The following is a 16,224-nucleotide window of genomic DNA, read 5'->3' as shown; positions in this document are numbered from 1 at the left end:
AGTTTCTATGATGGACCCATAAGTGAACCCAACTACACCCTTTGCTTGACTGTTGCCAGCAGTCCCACCACTAGTACCACTACTGCTAGGGGCACTAGAGCTTGATGTATTAGTGGTGGTAGGCTCAGGGGGTTTACCTGGACAGGACTTATCCCCTGGCCTATGGCCTCTGTTTTTACACACAAAGCACCAAGGCTTTTTAATGTGTGCAGGTTGAGAAGAAGAGGAAGAATTAGTTTTATCCCCACCCTCTGAAGAGTGTTTAAGATTTGAAGTGGGATCTTTGGTTTTACCCTTATCCCCATGCTTATCTTGAGATTTTTCACCATCTTTCTTCTTATTGCCATCTTTGTCACCCCCTGTATGAACTTTTCTGTTCACCCTTGTTCTGACCCATTTGTCTGCCTTCTTTCCCAATTCTTGGGGAGAGGTCAGATCAGAGTCTACCAGGTACTGGTGCAACAAATCAGACACACAATTATTAAGAATATGCTCTCTCAGGATCAAGTTATACAGGCTGTCATAATCAGTAACTTTACTGCCATGTAACCACCCCTCCAAGGCCTTCACTGAATGGTCAATGAAATCAACCCAGTCTTGTGAAGACTCCTTTTTGATCTCTCTGAACTTTATCCTGTATTGTTCAGTGGTTAAGCCATAACCATCCAGGAGTGCATTCTTAAGAACTTTGTAATCATTAGCTTCATTTTCTTTTATAGTAAGGAGCCTATCCCTACCTTTTCCACTAAATGATTGCCATAGGATAGCAGCCCACTGCCTTTGAGGGACATCCTGTACAGCACAGGCCCTCTCAAGTGCAGCAAACCACTTGTTAATGTCATCCCCCTCCTTATAAGGGGGAACTATCTTATGCAGATTCCTGGAATCATGCTCTTTTGCAGGATGACTATGGGGAATACTGCTGCTGCCACCATGGGTTTCTAAACCCAGTTTCTGTCTCTCCTTCTCTACTTCTAAAGTCTGTCTATCCAAATCCAGCTGTTGCTTCTTGAGCTTCAGTCTGGTTTGTTCCACTCTCAATCTATTGAGCTCCCTTTCTAACAATCTGTCATCAGGGTGGGTGGGAGGGACATGCCTTGAAACAGAAGTATGGTGAGAATGGACAGAAGGAGACCTGTCCCTTACAGAAGCCACCCTAACAGCTTGGCTAACAGAAACATTACTACCACTGTGGTGTGAGTAAATGCTTTTGCTATGATGTGAGACAACACTATTTGTATGGTGTGACCCATCATCATTACCAACTATGCTAGACTGTCTAGTAATGGGCAGGCTAGGAAGTTTATTTCCTGAATCTTTTCCTGGGGGAGTCCCTGGATCAGATTGGGAACCATTAGCTGCTTTTTCAACAGATGGGGCACTTCTAGCCTTATCTTGTTCTCTAAGCATGTTAAGTAACAATTACAAGGAAGGATTCTTCCCTACACTCAAACCTCTCTCTATACAGAGACTCCTTGCTCCTTTCCAGCTAAGGTGGTCATATGCAATCTTAGACAGGTCAACATTTTGGCCTGTGCCAGACATTTTTAGAGAGAGTTAAAGTGATAGAAAAAGAGAAAAAAGTTTGTCAGAGCTTTTAGAAAGACAGAGAAAAAAACTTTTAAAACTTTTTAGAACTTTTTATAAAGTTAGAAGTACTTTTCAGCACTTAGAAAAGAGTGAAAAGAGGAAATGCAAAACTTTTTGGCAATGTGTATATACACTGAACTTGTTTTGTATATTTTTCTCTTATGAAAAGTACAATGACAAGAGTGGTAAGTAGTCTCAAAGCACTTATCCCACCGCTGCACAACCAATGTAGGAGGCTGGACTGGCTTGTAGTGAGTACCAAGGGGTACTTGCACCTTGCACCAGGCCCAGTTATCCCTTTTTAGTGTATAGGGTGTCTAGCAGCTTAGGCTGATAGATAATGGTAGCTTAGCAGAGCAGCTTAGGCTGAACTAGGAGACGTGTGAAGCTACTACAGTACCACTTAGTGTCATATGCACAATATCATAAGAAAACACAATACACAGTTATACTAAAAATAAAGGTACTTTATTTTTATGACAATATGCCAAAGTATCTCAGAGTGTACCCTCAGTGAGAGGATAGGAAATATACACAAGATATATATACACAAAACCAGAAATATGCTGTATAGTCTTAGAAAACAGTGCAAACAATGTATAGTTACAATAGGATGCAATGGGGACACATAGGGATAAGGGCAACACAAACCATATACTCCAAAAGTGGAATGCGAACCACGAATGGACCCCAAACCTATGTGACCTTGTAGAGGGTCGCTGGGACTATTAGAAAATAGTGAGAGTTAGAAAATTAGCCCTCCCCAAGACCCTGAAAAGTGAGTGCAAAGTGCACTGAAGTTCCCCTAAAGACAAAGAAGTTGTGTTAGAGGAATAATGCAGGAAAGACACAAACCAACAATGCAACAACGCTGGATTTCCAATCTGGGGTACCTGTGGAACAAGGGGACCAAGTCCAAAAGTCACAAGCAAGTCGGAGATGGGCAGATGCCCAGGAAATGCCAGCTGCGGGTGCAAAGAAGCTTCGACTGGACTGAAGAAGCTGTGGTTTCTGCAGGAACGCAAAAGGCTAGAGACTTCCCCTTTGAAGGACGGATCCCTCTTGCCTTGTAGAGTTGTGCAGAAGTGTTTTCCCGCCGAAAGAACACCAACAAGCCTTGCTAGCTGCAAATTGTGCAGTTAGCGATTTTGGACGCTGCTGCGGCCCAGGAGGGACCAGGAGGTCGCAAATTGGACCAGGAGGTAGAGAGGACGTCGAGCAAGACAAGGAGCCCTCTTAGTAGCAGGTAGCCCCCAGAGAAGTGCCAGAAACAGGCACTACGAGGATGTGTGAAATGGTGCTCACCCGAAGTTACACAAAGGAGTCCCACGTCGCCGGAGACCAACTTAGAAAGTCGTGCAATGCAGGTTAGAGTGCCGTGGACCCAGGCTTGGCTGTGCACAAAGGATTTCCGCCGGAAGTGCACAGAGGCCGGAGTAGCTGCAAAAGTCGCGGTTCCCAGCAATGCAGTCTAGCGAGGTGAGGCAAGGACTTACCTCCACCAAACTTGGACTGAAGAGTCACTGGACTGTGGGAGTCACTGGGACATAGTTGCTGGATTCGAGGGACCTCGCTCGTTGTGCTGAGAGGAGACCCAAGGGACCGGTAATGCAGCTTTTTGGTGCCTGCGGTTGCAGGGGGAAGATTCTGTCGACCCACAGGAGATTTCTTCGGAGCTTCTAGTGCAGAGAGGAGGCAGACTACCCCCACAGCATGCACCACCAGGAAAACAGTCGAGAAGGCGGCAGGATCAGCATTACAGAGTTGCAGTAGTCGTCTTTGCTACTATGTTGCAGGTTTGCAAGCTTTCCAGCGCGGTCAGCAGTCGATTCCTTGGCAGAAGGTGAAGAGAGAGATGCAGAGGAACTCGGATGAGCTCTTGCATTCGTTATCTAAGGAATCCCAAGAGACAGAGACCCTAAATAGCCAGAAAAGAGGGTTTGGCTACTTAGGAGAGAGGATAGGCTAGCAACACCTGAAGGAGCCTATCACAAGGAGTCTCTGACGTCACCTGGTGGCACTGGCCACTCAGAGCAGTCCAGTGTGCCAGCAGCACCTCTGTTTCCAAGATGGCAGAGGTCTGGAGCACACTGGAGGAGCTCTGGGCACCTCCCAGGGGAGGTACAGGTCAGGGGAGTGGTCACTCCCCTTTCCTTTGCCCCGTTTCGCGCCAGAGCAGGGCTAAGGGGTCCCTGAACCGGTGTAGACTGGCTTATGCAGAATTGGGCACATCTGTGCCCAAGAAAGCATTTCCAGAGGCTGGGGGAGGCTACTCCTCCCCTGCCTTCACACCATTTTCCAAAGGGAGAGGGTGTCACACCCTCTCTCAGAGGAAGTCCTTTGTTCTGCCATCCTGGGCCAGGCCTGGCTGGACCCCAGGAGGGCAGCTGCCTATCTGAGGGGCTGGCAGCAGCAGCAGCTGCAGTGAAACCCCAGGAAGGGCAGTTTGGCAGTACCAGGGTCTGTGCTACAGACCACTGGGATCATGGGATTGTGCAAACTATGCCAGGATGGTATAGAGGGGGCAATTCCATGATCATAGACATGTTACATGGCCATATTTTGAGTTACCATTGTGAAGCTACATATAGGTAGTGACCTATATGTAGTGCACGCGTGTAATGATGTCCCCGCACTCACAAAGTTCAGGGAATTGGCTCTGAACTATGTGGGGGCACCTTGGCTAGTGCCAGGGTGCCCTCACACTAAGTAACTTTGCACCTAACCTTTACCAGGTAAAGGTTAGACATATAGGTGACTTATAAGTTACCTAAGTGCAGTGTAAAATGGCTGTGAAATAACGTGTACGTTATTTCACTCAGGCTGCAGTGGCAGTCCTGTGTAAGGATTGTCAGAGCTCCCTATGGGTGGCAAAAGAAATGCTGCAGCCCATAGGGATCTCCTGGAACCCCAATACCCTGGGTACCTCAGTACCATATACTAGGGAATTATAAGGGTGTTCCAGTAAGCCAATGTAAATTGGTAAAATTGGTCACTAGCCTGTCAGTGACAATAAATGAGAGAGCATAACCACTGAGGTTCTGGTTAGCAGAGCCTCAGTGAGACAGTTAGGCACCACACAGGGAACACATACATATAGGCCACAAACTTATGAGCACTGGGGTCCTGACTAGCAGGGTCCCAGTGACACATAACAAACATACTGAAAACATGGGGTTTTCACTATGAGCACTGGGCCCTGGCTAGCAGGATCCCAGTGAGACAGTTAAAATACCCTGACATACACTCACAAACAGGCCAAAAGTGGGGGTAACAAGGCTAGAAAGAGGCTACTTTCTCACAGCCTCTGGCATAGCGATTGTGCTGTAGGAATGCACACTAGACACCAGGGAGTTTGTTCTGTTTTAAAAAGTAAAATAAGGGGAGCAGCCCCTTGGGGAAGGATCACTCCCTAGGAGAGGCATCATAATTTAGGCCACTTCTGCCCCCCAGGAAGATCAACCTATTTTAATTTGGCCCATCGGGGGGATATTTTCTTAGGCCATTTCTACCCCCTTTGGGGGAAGATCAGCTTATTTTTCTCAGGCCCATCTGCCCCCCAGGGGGGCAGAAACCGCTTAGACACCAGAGATTTTTTTTTAAATAAATTTTACATGAGGGGAGTGGCCACTTAGGCAAGGGTCGCTCCCCAGGGGGGCATATTATGTTTGACCATTTCTGCCCTCCTTGGGGGTAGATCAGCCTTCTTTATTAGGCCATTTCACCCCAAGAAACCACTAAGGCTCCAGGGATTGTTTTGTGTGTGTGTGTGTGTATTTTGTTTGTGGGGGTGGTCCCTTCGGCAAGGGTTGCTCCCCAAGGAGACACATTACAGATGTCCATATGCATATTTGTGTTAGGCCCATTTACCCCCAACAGGGGCAGAAATGACTTAGGCACCAAGGATTGTTGTGTGTGTGTTTTGTTTGGGGGGGTGGCCCATTGGGCAAAGATCGCTCCCCATGAGGGCACATTACTGATGGCCAGTTTTGTCCCCCCCCCGGGGCAAATCAGCTTATTTTTAAGGTGCATCTGCCCCCAAGGGTGAGGGGGGGCAGAAATCCCACTAGACAACAGGGAAGATTTAAAAAAGAAAAAGAGAGTGGGGGTATGGCCATACTCCCACCCCAAATAAATGGGGAGAAAGTTGTTCTGCCTACTGAGGGGTAGATGGGGTAATTACCCCTGATCCACTCCCCCGGGGAGCAGAAAGCCCAATAGATGCCAAGGAATTTAAAACAAATAGAGGGATGGGAGCTGCCAACCACTAGAGGCATGATTATGCCTCCCATCGCAACTGAAGAGGGCAACATTCTTTCAGGCCCCTTACAAACTAAAGCATCTCATCCCAACTGCAATAAAGAGGACATTTGATTCTTTTTTAATCTGATTTTACATTTGAGCCAAGAGAACTTGGCTAACTCCCAATAACATCGCACTTTTAAAAGCAAGTGGATGCACATTTTGGACTTTAGTACACTGCCACCTAGAAATATCTACCTGGCCTAGACACATCTGAAAACTAAACATCTGAGTGAGCCCAGGGTGGTGTGCTTCACATTCACCCCACACTATTTTCTTACCCACAATGCCTTGCAAACCTCCAACTTTGCTTGAAATCACACATTTTCCTACATATTTGTGATGGAACCTTCTGGAATCCACTAAATTCCTACCACCCAGCATTGTTGCATCTGTACAGATAAAAATCTACCCCACTTGTCAGCCTAAAATAGTTTTTTTCAAACTGCCCTTTTGGACCTGCTTTTGTCCCCCCTGAATTTTGGCATGTTTTTGTCCCTTCCCTGTCACAGGGACTTGACCCACCTACACAAGGGAGGTATCATTTTTATCGGGAGACTGAGGGGAACTCTGGGTGTTAGGTAACTTGTGGCAGTTTAGTGATCCTGTACAAATGTGAGGAAAATGTGATTTGTTTTAGCTAAATTTGAGGTTTGTACGGGATTCTGGGTAAGAAAACACTGGGGGATTCACGCAAGTAACATCTCCTGGGACTCCCTCGGATGTCTAGTTTTCAGAAATGTCTGGGTTTGGTAGGTTTCCCTAGATGGTTGCGGAGACCAGGACCAAAAACGCAGGTGCCCCCCTTGCAAAAACAGGTAGTTTTGTAATAGATATTGTTGATGTGTCCACGTTGTGTTTTGGACCCTTTCCTGTCGCAGGCACTAGGCCTACCCACACAAGTGAGGTACCATTTTTATTGGGAGATGTGGGGGAAAGCTGGGTGGAAGAAAGTTAGTGGTTCCCATCAAACTCCAGAACTTTGTAGCACAGAAATAAGAGGAAAATGTGATTTAGCCAGATTTTGAGGTTTGCAAATGATTCTGGCAGACAGATTCCAGTGAGAGCCCCACCAGTCACCCCATTCTGGATTCCGCTAGGTGTTTGCTAGGTTTGCTAGGTGTTTGCTAGGTTTCCCCAGGTGCCAGCTGAGCAAGAGGCCAAAATCCACAGTTAGGCACTTTGCAAAAAACATGTCCGTTTTCATTGGAAAAATGTAATGTGTCCATGTTGTGTTTTGGGGCATTTCCTGTCGCGGGCACTAGGCCTACCCACACAAGTGGGGTACCTTTTTTAATGGGAGACTTAGGGAAATTCTGGGTAGAAGGACGTTTGTTGCTCCTCTCAGATTCCAGAACTTTGCAGCATTGACATTTGAGGAAAAAAAAATATTTTCATAGCCGAATTTTGAGGTTTGCAAAGGATTGTGGGTGACAGAACCTATTGAAAGCCTACTAGAGACCCCATCCTGGATTCCCCTAGGTGCCTAGGGTTGAAAAATGTAAGGGTTGGTAGGTTTCCCTGGGTACTGGCTGAACTAGAGGCCAAAATCCACAGCTAGGTACTTTGCAAAAAACGTGTCAGTTTTCATTAGAAAAATATGGTGTATCCATGTTGTGTTTTGGGGCATTTTCTGTCTTGGCCACAAGGCCTACCCACAAAAGTGAGGCACCATTTCTATTGAGACACTTGTAAAAATGCTTGGTGGAAGGAAGTTTGTGGCTCCCCTCAGATTTCAGAACATTCCATCACCGAAATGCTAGAAAAAAGTGTTTTTGTTTGGTCAGATTTTGAGGTTTGCAAAGGATTCTGGGTAACAGAATCTGGTGAAAGCCCCACAAGTCACCCGATCCTGCATTCCCCTCGGTGTCTAGTTTTTTAAAATATACAGGTTTAGTAGGTTTCCCTAAGTGCCGGCTGAGCTAGAGTCCGAAATCGACAGCTAGACACTTTAAAAAAACCACATCAGTTTTCAATGTAAACATTTTATGTGTTTTGGGGCATGTCTTGTTGCGCACACTGGGACTACCCACACCAGTGAGTTACCATTTTTATCAAGAGACTTGGAGGAACACAGAATAGAAGAATAAGTCTTATTGCCAATTGTCTTTCTCTACATTTTTCCTTCCGTATGTAAAACAGTGTGTAAGAAAGAAGTCTATTTGAGAAATGCCTTTTAATTGATGTGCTAGTATGGGGACCCCCAAATTCAGAGATGTGCAAATAACCACTGCTTCTAAACCCCATACCTTATGGCCATTTTGGAAACACAAAGGATTCCTTGATACCTATTTTTCACTCTTTATATTTTACCAAATACATTGCTGAATACCCGGTATACAATGAAAGCCCATTACAAGGTGCAGCTCATTTATTGGCTCTGGGTACCTCAGGTTCTTGATGAACCTACAAGCCCTATATATCTCCACAACTAGAAAGTCCAGCAGACGTAACGGTATATTACTTTCCAAAATCTTTCATAGTTGGAAAGAGTTATAGAAGAAAACATAGACATAAATGGCTGTTTTTTAAATTAAATTTCAATATTTGTTTTATTTCAACTGTAGCTTTCTATAAGAAAACCTTGAAGGATCTACACAAATGACTCCTTGCTAAACTCAGATTTCGGCGTAATTTTTAGAAATGTTTAGCTGCCCAGGTTTCACTATAGGTTTTGCACCCATTTCTGTCATTAACTGGAAGGAGGCTGAAAGCACAAACAATAGTAAAAATGGGATGTGTCCAAGTAAAATGCTAAAACTTTGTTGAAAATTTCGGTTTTCTGATTCAAGTCTGCCTATTCGTGAAAGCTGGGAAGATGGTGATTTTAACACTGCAAGCACTTTGTTGTTGCTGTCTGCAGGGAAAAAAAGCATGTGCATTCTTCTAAAGCACTTTCTGAAGCACTTTTTTCAAAATTGTCCTAAAAAAAAACTAAATTTTGCTAAATTTTGGCTAATTTATTTGTCTCCTCCAGGGGAACCCACAAACTCTGGATACCTTTAGAATTCCTAGGATATTGGAAAAAGAGGATGCAGATAGCTTGTATGGACATAACGTTATGAGGGCCTAAGCGCAAACTACCCTAATTCGCCTAAAATGGCTTGGCACAGGAGGAAAAGGCCTGGCAATGAAGTGGTTAAGTTAGATGTTCAGAATGCTAATAGACCATTATCTAAGCATATATATCTAAACTTGATCCACCAAAATAGCTTCTTTTACCCAAATTAGTGGCATCATGGTGGTATCTCTCTTTTTTAACTATGCTTAAAATGTTTTTTCAGAATATATGTTGTTTTCCGTGGATCATCCCTTGCATTTGCCTAAATCCTTGCTTTATTTCAATATATGTTGTTGTAGCTAAAAAAACAGGTTTCAGACTCTAGCTATTTGCACATGAAGGGTTTTCGTGCTTGAAAGTTATTTTTTCACCTATTGACATCATTCACGAATGTGTGCACATATTGTCAATGTGTGTTCATTTTCACTAGAGCTATTTAAATAGGTCTGTTTAGTTAAAATTTTAACAAATATTGTCAATGGTCTTTAGAAATTACTATAACTACTGTGACGCCCTGTTTTTGTCTGTGGAAAACAATAGTGCAATGAGATCTTGCTCAACCTTCCTTTTTTCCATATTTGCACATATGCTGAAGTGTTATCCATTTGTCATTCACTATTTCATGCTATGTATCAAACTGTCTTTTGTTGTGGTGATCTAGTATGTTGTCACCTTCTTTTCACTCCATTGAATTTATGTAATTGCCTACATAATTCATAGTCTGTTGAATCAGAGTTTCAATCATGTTCTGTGGCATACTGAACACAACTAGTACTGATACCTGTTAGAAATGGGGTCTTTGGTTGACAGTCAGGTTACCCCCTGTTCAAGCAAGGACCCTCACTCTAGTCAGGGTAAAAGAGAATCACCCTCAGCTAACCCCTGCTTACCCCCTTGGTAGCTTGGCAGAGCAGAAGGCTTAACCTCAGAATGCTAGGTGTAAAGAATTTGTACCAACACACACAGTAACTCAATGAAAACACTACAAAATGACACAACACCAGTTTAGAAAAATAGGAAATATTTATCTAAACAAAACAAGATGAAAACAACACAAATCTACAATACAGTCAAGTTATCAATAAAAATGCAAAAAGCGTCTTTAAATAGTTTTAAACACACACTAATGCTGTCAGCGTGAAAAAGTACCTTGGGCGTGTCACAAATAACCCTGCATGGGTGAGTGAGCATCAAAAAGGGCTTGCGATGCGTTGATTCTACTCACGAGCGGGACCGTGCGTCGTTTCTCCTTTCGCAGGGTCAGGGCGCATCGTTTCTTCTCTCCGCAGGAGAGCGATGCACCGATCCAGTCAGCACTCTCGGATCCGGGCGGGCCTTGTGTTGTTTTTCCACGCACAGCGGTACTTGAGTCAGAAATCCAGACGCACGATGATCCAAAAACCCCGCAGCGCGGGTTGTGATCCCCCAGCCTCCGTCAGCGGTGCTGCACGTTGTTTCTCCTGCTCCGTGCGTTGATTCTTCGGTTGTGTTTCCTGCGAGCGTTGTTTCACAGCTGCGGAGCTGACGGCGCATCATTTCTTCAGCCGCTGATCGGAGTTGCGTCGATCTTTTCCCCGCACAGCGCTCTATGGGTGGATTTCCTTGTCTTTAGGCTGCCAGCTTCTCCTTTCAGGGCCCAGGAACTGGATGAGCACCACAGGGCAGAGTAGGAGTCTCTCCAGAGACTCCAGCTGCTGGCAGAGAGAAGTCTTTGCTGTCCCTGAGACTTCAAACAACAGGAAGCAAGCTCTAAATCAAGCCCTTGGAGATTTCTTCTCAAGATGGAAGGCACATAAAGTCCAGTCTTTGCCCTCTTACTCTGGCGGAAGCAGCAACTGCAGGATAACTCCACATAGCACAGTCACAGGCAGGGCAGCTCTTCTTCCTCAGCTCCTCAGCTCTTCTCCAGGCAGAGGTTCCTCTTGTTTCCAGAAGGATTTTTAAAGTCTGTGGTTTTGGGTGCCCTTCTTATACCCAATTTCTCATTTGAAGTAGGCCTACTTCAAAGTAAAGTCTCTTTTGAAAGTGAAATCCTGCCTTCCCCAGGCCTGGCCCAGACACTCACCAGGGGGTTGGAGTCTGCATTGTGTGAGGGCAGGCACAGCCCTTTCAGGTGTGGGTGACCACTCCTCCCCTTCCTCCTAGCACTGATGGATCATCAGGATATGCAGGCTACACCCCAGCTCCCTTTGTGTCACTGTCTAGTGTGAGGTACAACCAGCCCAACTTTCAGAATGACCCAGACAGGGAATCCACAAACATTCAGAGTCACAGAAATGGTATAAGCAAGAAAATGCCCACTTTCTAAAAGTGGCATTTTCAAACACACAATCTAAAAATCAACTTTACTAAAATATGTATTTTCAAATTGTGAGCTCAGAGACCCCAAACTCCACATGTCCATCACTCCAAAAGGAAATCTACACATTAATCAGATTTAAAGGTAGTCCGCATGTTAACCTATGAGAGGGACAGGCCTTGCGACAGTGAAAAACAAATTTAGCAATATTTCACTGTCAGGACATATAAAAAAACATTACTATATGCCCTACCTTAACCATACACTGCAAGCTGCCCTTGGGTCTACCTAGGGCCCCCTTAGGGGTGTCTGACATGTAGGAAAAGGGAAGGTTTAGGCCTGGAAAGTGGGTACACTTGCCAAGTCGAATTCACAGTTAAAACTGCACACACAGACACTGCAGTGGCAGGTCTGAGACACGATTAAAGAGCTACTTATGTGGGTGGCACAACCAGTGCTCCAGGCCCACTAGTAGCATTTAATTTACAAGCCCTGGCACCTTTAGTGCACTTTACTAGGGACTTACTAGTAAACCAAACATGCTAATCATGGATAAACCAATTACATACATATTTTGTAAAGGAGCACTTGCACTTTAGCACTGTTTAGCAGTGTTAAAGTGCTCAGAGTAACAAAAACAGTAAAATCCGAGTCCAGCACACATCAACAACCTGGGGAACAGAGGCAAAACGTTAAGGGAGACCACGCCAAGGATGAAAAGTCTAACATGTGTCCCCCCCAGCTGAAAGTGGGGAGCAACTACCCAACCTCATGGGAGTTATCATCACTAAGGTGGAAGAACCTGGACAGACCATCAGCATTGGCGTGTTCTGTACCAGGACGGTGTTCCGCCGTAAAGTCCATCCCCTGTAGGGAAATGGACCACCTCAACAGTTTTGGATTCTCATCCCTCATCTCATCAACCATCTGAGGGGCCTGTGGTCGGTCTGAACTCAGAAGTGAGTCCCAAACAAGTAGAGTCTTAGCTTCTTCAGTGCCCAGACCACAGCAAATGCTTCACGTTCTATGGCACTCCACCTACGTTTCCTGGGTAGTAACCTCCTGCTAATGAAGACTACGGGTTGATCTAGGCCCTCTTCATTAAGCTGTGAGAGTACCGCTCCAATACCATGCTCTGAGGTGTCTGGTTGTACAACAAACTCCTTGGAGTAGTCAGGTGCCTTCAGCATAGGTACTGTGCACATGGCAGCCTTCTGGGCATCAAAAGCGTTCTGGCAAGCCTATGTCCAGATTACTTTCCTGGATTGCTTCTTAGAAGTCAACTCAGTTAAGGGGGTAACAATGGTACCATATCTCTTAACAAACCTCCTGTAATATCCTGTGAGACCTAAAAAGGCTCTCACTTCAGTCTGGGTCTTGGGAGGCTCCCAAGCAGCCAGAATTGTGTCAATCTTAGGCTGTAGGGGTGCCACCTGGCCACTCCCCACCTGGTGTCCTAAGTACACCACAGAACCCTGCCCTATTTGGCACTTGCTCGCCTTAATAGTGAGTCCTGCCTTCTGCAGGGCCTCTAACACTCTCCAGAGGTGTTGCAGGTGTTCCTCCCATGTGGAACTAAACACAGCAAACTCATGAGAAAACTCATCCAGGTAGGCGGCACTGAACTCATTCAGCCCAGCCAACACCTGGTTGACCAACCTCTGAAAGGTGGCAGGGGCATTCTTCATCCCAAATGGCATCACTTTAAATTGAAAGTGGCCATCTGGTGTAGAGAATGCTGACCTCTCCTCGGCCCCCTCAGTTAAGGCAATCTGCCAGTACCCAGATGTTAAATCAAAAGTACTGAGGTACTTGGCAGCGCCTAACCGGTCAATGAGCTCATCAGCTCGGGGGATGGGGTGTGCGTCAGTCTTGCTGACCACATTGAGTCCCCGGTAGTCCACACAGAACCTGAGTTCTGGAGTGCCACCAGGTGCAGCAGCCTTTGGGACCAATACCACTGGGATGGCCCAAGGACTGGCGGAGTGCTCAATAACCCCTAGGGTAAGCATTTTGGATACCTCATCCTTAATGCATGCCCTGACCCTGTTAGTCACCCTGTAAACCTTCTGTTTAATGGGTGTACTGTCCCCAGTGTCCACATCATGTGTGCACAAGTGTGTGACTCCTGGGATCAGGGTAAACAGTGAGGAAAACAGTCCCAGCATGCGGCGACAGTCACCTTGCTGCTCCTCAGTCAGGGAGGGGGAGAGGATCACTCCCTCCACGGACCCATCTTTTTCTCCTGCAGACAGGAGGTCAGGAAGAGGCTCACTCTCCTATTCTACCGCAACATCTATCGCAAGGAGCATGGACAGTTCAGTCCGCTCAAAGTGAGGTTTGAGGCGGTTGACATGCAGGACCCTTAAAGGGTTCCTTGGAGACCGCAAATTCACCAGGTAGGTGACTCTTCCATTGGTGCCATCACCCACACTTTTTGTCCAGGTTGAAACTCGCCCAGAGTGGCATTCTGATCATACCATCGTTTCATGTCGTTGTGGCTTGCTTCCAGGTTCTCCTGAGCGAGACTCCTGAAGCGGGCAGTCTGGTTTCTTAAAGCCAGCATGTAACTGGATACATCCTGGGTGGGTTTACTAGGAACTTTCTCCAAAGCTTCCTTAACCAGACTCAAAGGTCCCCTCACAGGGTGGCCATAAATCAGCTCAAAGGGACTAAACCCAAGTCCCTTTTGAGGCACCTCCCTGTAGGCGAACAGAAGGCATGGCAAGAGGACGTCCCACTACCGCCTCAAGGGCTCTGATAGGCCCATGATCATGCCTTTCAAGGTGCGGTTGAATCTCTCAACCAGACCATTACTTTGGGGGTGGTAAGGGGTGGTGAACTTGTAGGTTACTCCACACTCCTTCCACAGAGACTTCATATACGTGAAAATGAAGTTGGTACCCCTATCAGATACCACTTCCTTGGGGAACCCCATGTGGGTAAAAACCCTGATCAAAGCATGACCCACCACAGGGGAAGTGATTGATCTCAAAGGAATGGCTTCTGGATACCGGGTGGCGTGGTCTACCAAGACCAGGATAAACCTGTTGCCCATGGCTGTCCTGGGATCCAGAGGCCCCACAATGTCAATGCCTACCCTCTCAAAGGGAGTACTGACAACAGGTAAAGGCTGGAGGGGAGCTTTACATTTCCTCCCAGTCTTGCCTCTTGCCAGACAAGTCTGACAAGACCTGCAATGTGCATCTGAGTGCCTGTGCATTAGGGGCCAGTAAAAGTGGGAGACAAGCCCCTCAAAGGTCTTGTCCTGCCCCAAATGTCAGCTAAAGGCACATCATGAGCCAACCCCAGTAGGAAGGCCCTGAAGCACTGGGGTACCTCCAGCACATGGGCTAACCCAGGCCCAGGAACCTTAGGCTAGCTATACAGGAGGTCATCCTCCCAATAAATCAGGTGTGATCCTGGCTCCTTGCCAGCCGCCTGGTCTGCAGCCTGCTGCCGCAAACCTTCCAAAGTAGGGCATGTCTTCTGTGCTGCACAGAATGCTTCCCTGGTGGGCCTCCCTTCCTGCTGCCACTGCGATAGCTCAGGGACCTCCCCCAGTTCAGCCACCTGTTCCGCTGTAGGCTCCGGGGCGTCACCCTCAGGCTCTGCCTCCTCCCAGACCGTGGGAACTTCTGGGGCTGGTTTCCCGCACCCTCTGCCCTTCCTCTTCTTGGTGGTCCCCTGGGCCACTATTCCAGGCTCCAGAGCTCTTGATTACCCTGACGGGCTGCCATTGACTAGGTGGATACGCATACCCACCCAGGCAGACCCAACATCTCCAAGTGAAACCTGTGTTCCACTTGCTTCCAAGGGGAATCCTCCAGGTCATTGCCTAGCAAACAATCAACAGGCATGGTTGGACTCACAGCTACCTTCAAAGAACCTGCGCCACTCTGCACAGGTGCTCAGAGTTGTCCACTGCAACTACTTAGTGAAGTACCCGGTGATCTATATGCTCTTCAGACACCAGCTGACTCCTCACTGTAGTCACATTGGCTCCTGTGTCTCTCAGAGCCTCCACCCTCTGTCCATTAATGGTCAACCAATGCCTGTACTTCTTAGTATTTTCGGGCACTAGGGTTCTCTGGACCATCTCACTGTCCCTTAGTGAGACAAGGGTCATCTCAGCTGGTTCCCACCCACCTGATACCAACTCCTCCCCAAGCGCTACACTAGCCAAACCCTGGGACGTCGAACTAGTGAGTGCCGGTGTACTTTTGTGGCATTGGGGCCACACTCACATGACCCACCTGGTCACATGCATAGCACTTACGTGGGGGACCACCTGTCACTGGCTTCCCTTTGGAGAACCATGGCTTCTTTTCACTGGGGGGTTGGGAATCCTTACCCTGGGAATCGGTTTGGGACCCTTTAGAGAACTCCCCCTGTTTACCCTTACCCCCCCCCCCTTTCTTCTGAGAGGGACCCTGCCCACCCTTGGCATGGTCTCCCCCATACCTGTCCTGTCCCTGGTGCTCTCCCAGCGGTCCGCTTCCTGCGCAAGCTTCCTGGGGTCCGTCAGCTTGCTGTCAATCAGGTGCTGGCGCAGCTCTGGAAAATATAAACTGTACAAGTGCTCCCAAGCAATCAGATTGTAAAGCCCCTCGTACGTAGTTATCTTACTGCCCTTCACCCAACCAACCAGTGACCTGCAATAAGAATCAACACATTCCAACCATGTTTGGGATTCCTTCTTCTTGTAGGGCCTAAACTTATCCTTGTACTGCTCAGGGGTAAGACCATACCTTGTAAGCAAGGCATCCTTCATTCTAGAGTAGGTGAGACTCTGAGCATCCCCTAAGGCTATCAGTGTATCCCTCCCCTCTACCTCAAAGTGCTTCCACAGACCCCCCCCCCCAATGAGCTTCAGGGACCAGATTCATGTGGAGAGCAGACTCATACCCCTTGAACCACAAGTATATGTCATCCTCCCTCTTGAAATCTTTCACAAGGTCTTCAGGAATGT

Source organism: Pleurodeles waltl, chromosome 2_2, assembly GCF_031143425.1.
Source record: "Pleurodeles waltl isolate 20211129_DDA chromosome 2_2, aPleWal1.hap1.20221129, whole genome shotgun sequence".
In the NCBI taxonomy this organism is placed as follows: domain Eukaryota; kingdom Metazoa; phylum Chordata; class Amphibia; order Caudata; family Salamandridae; genus Pleurodeles; species Pleurodeles waltl.
The sequence above is the reverse complement of the archived record's forward strand: the minus strand, read 5'-3'. Positions refer to the sequence as shown.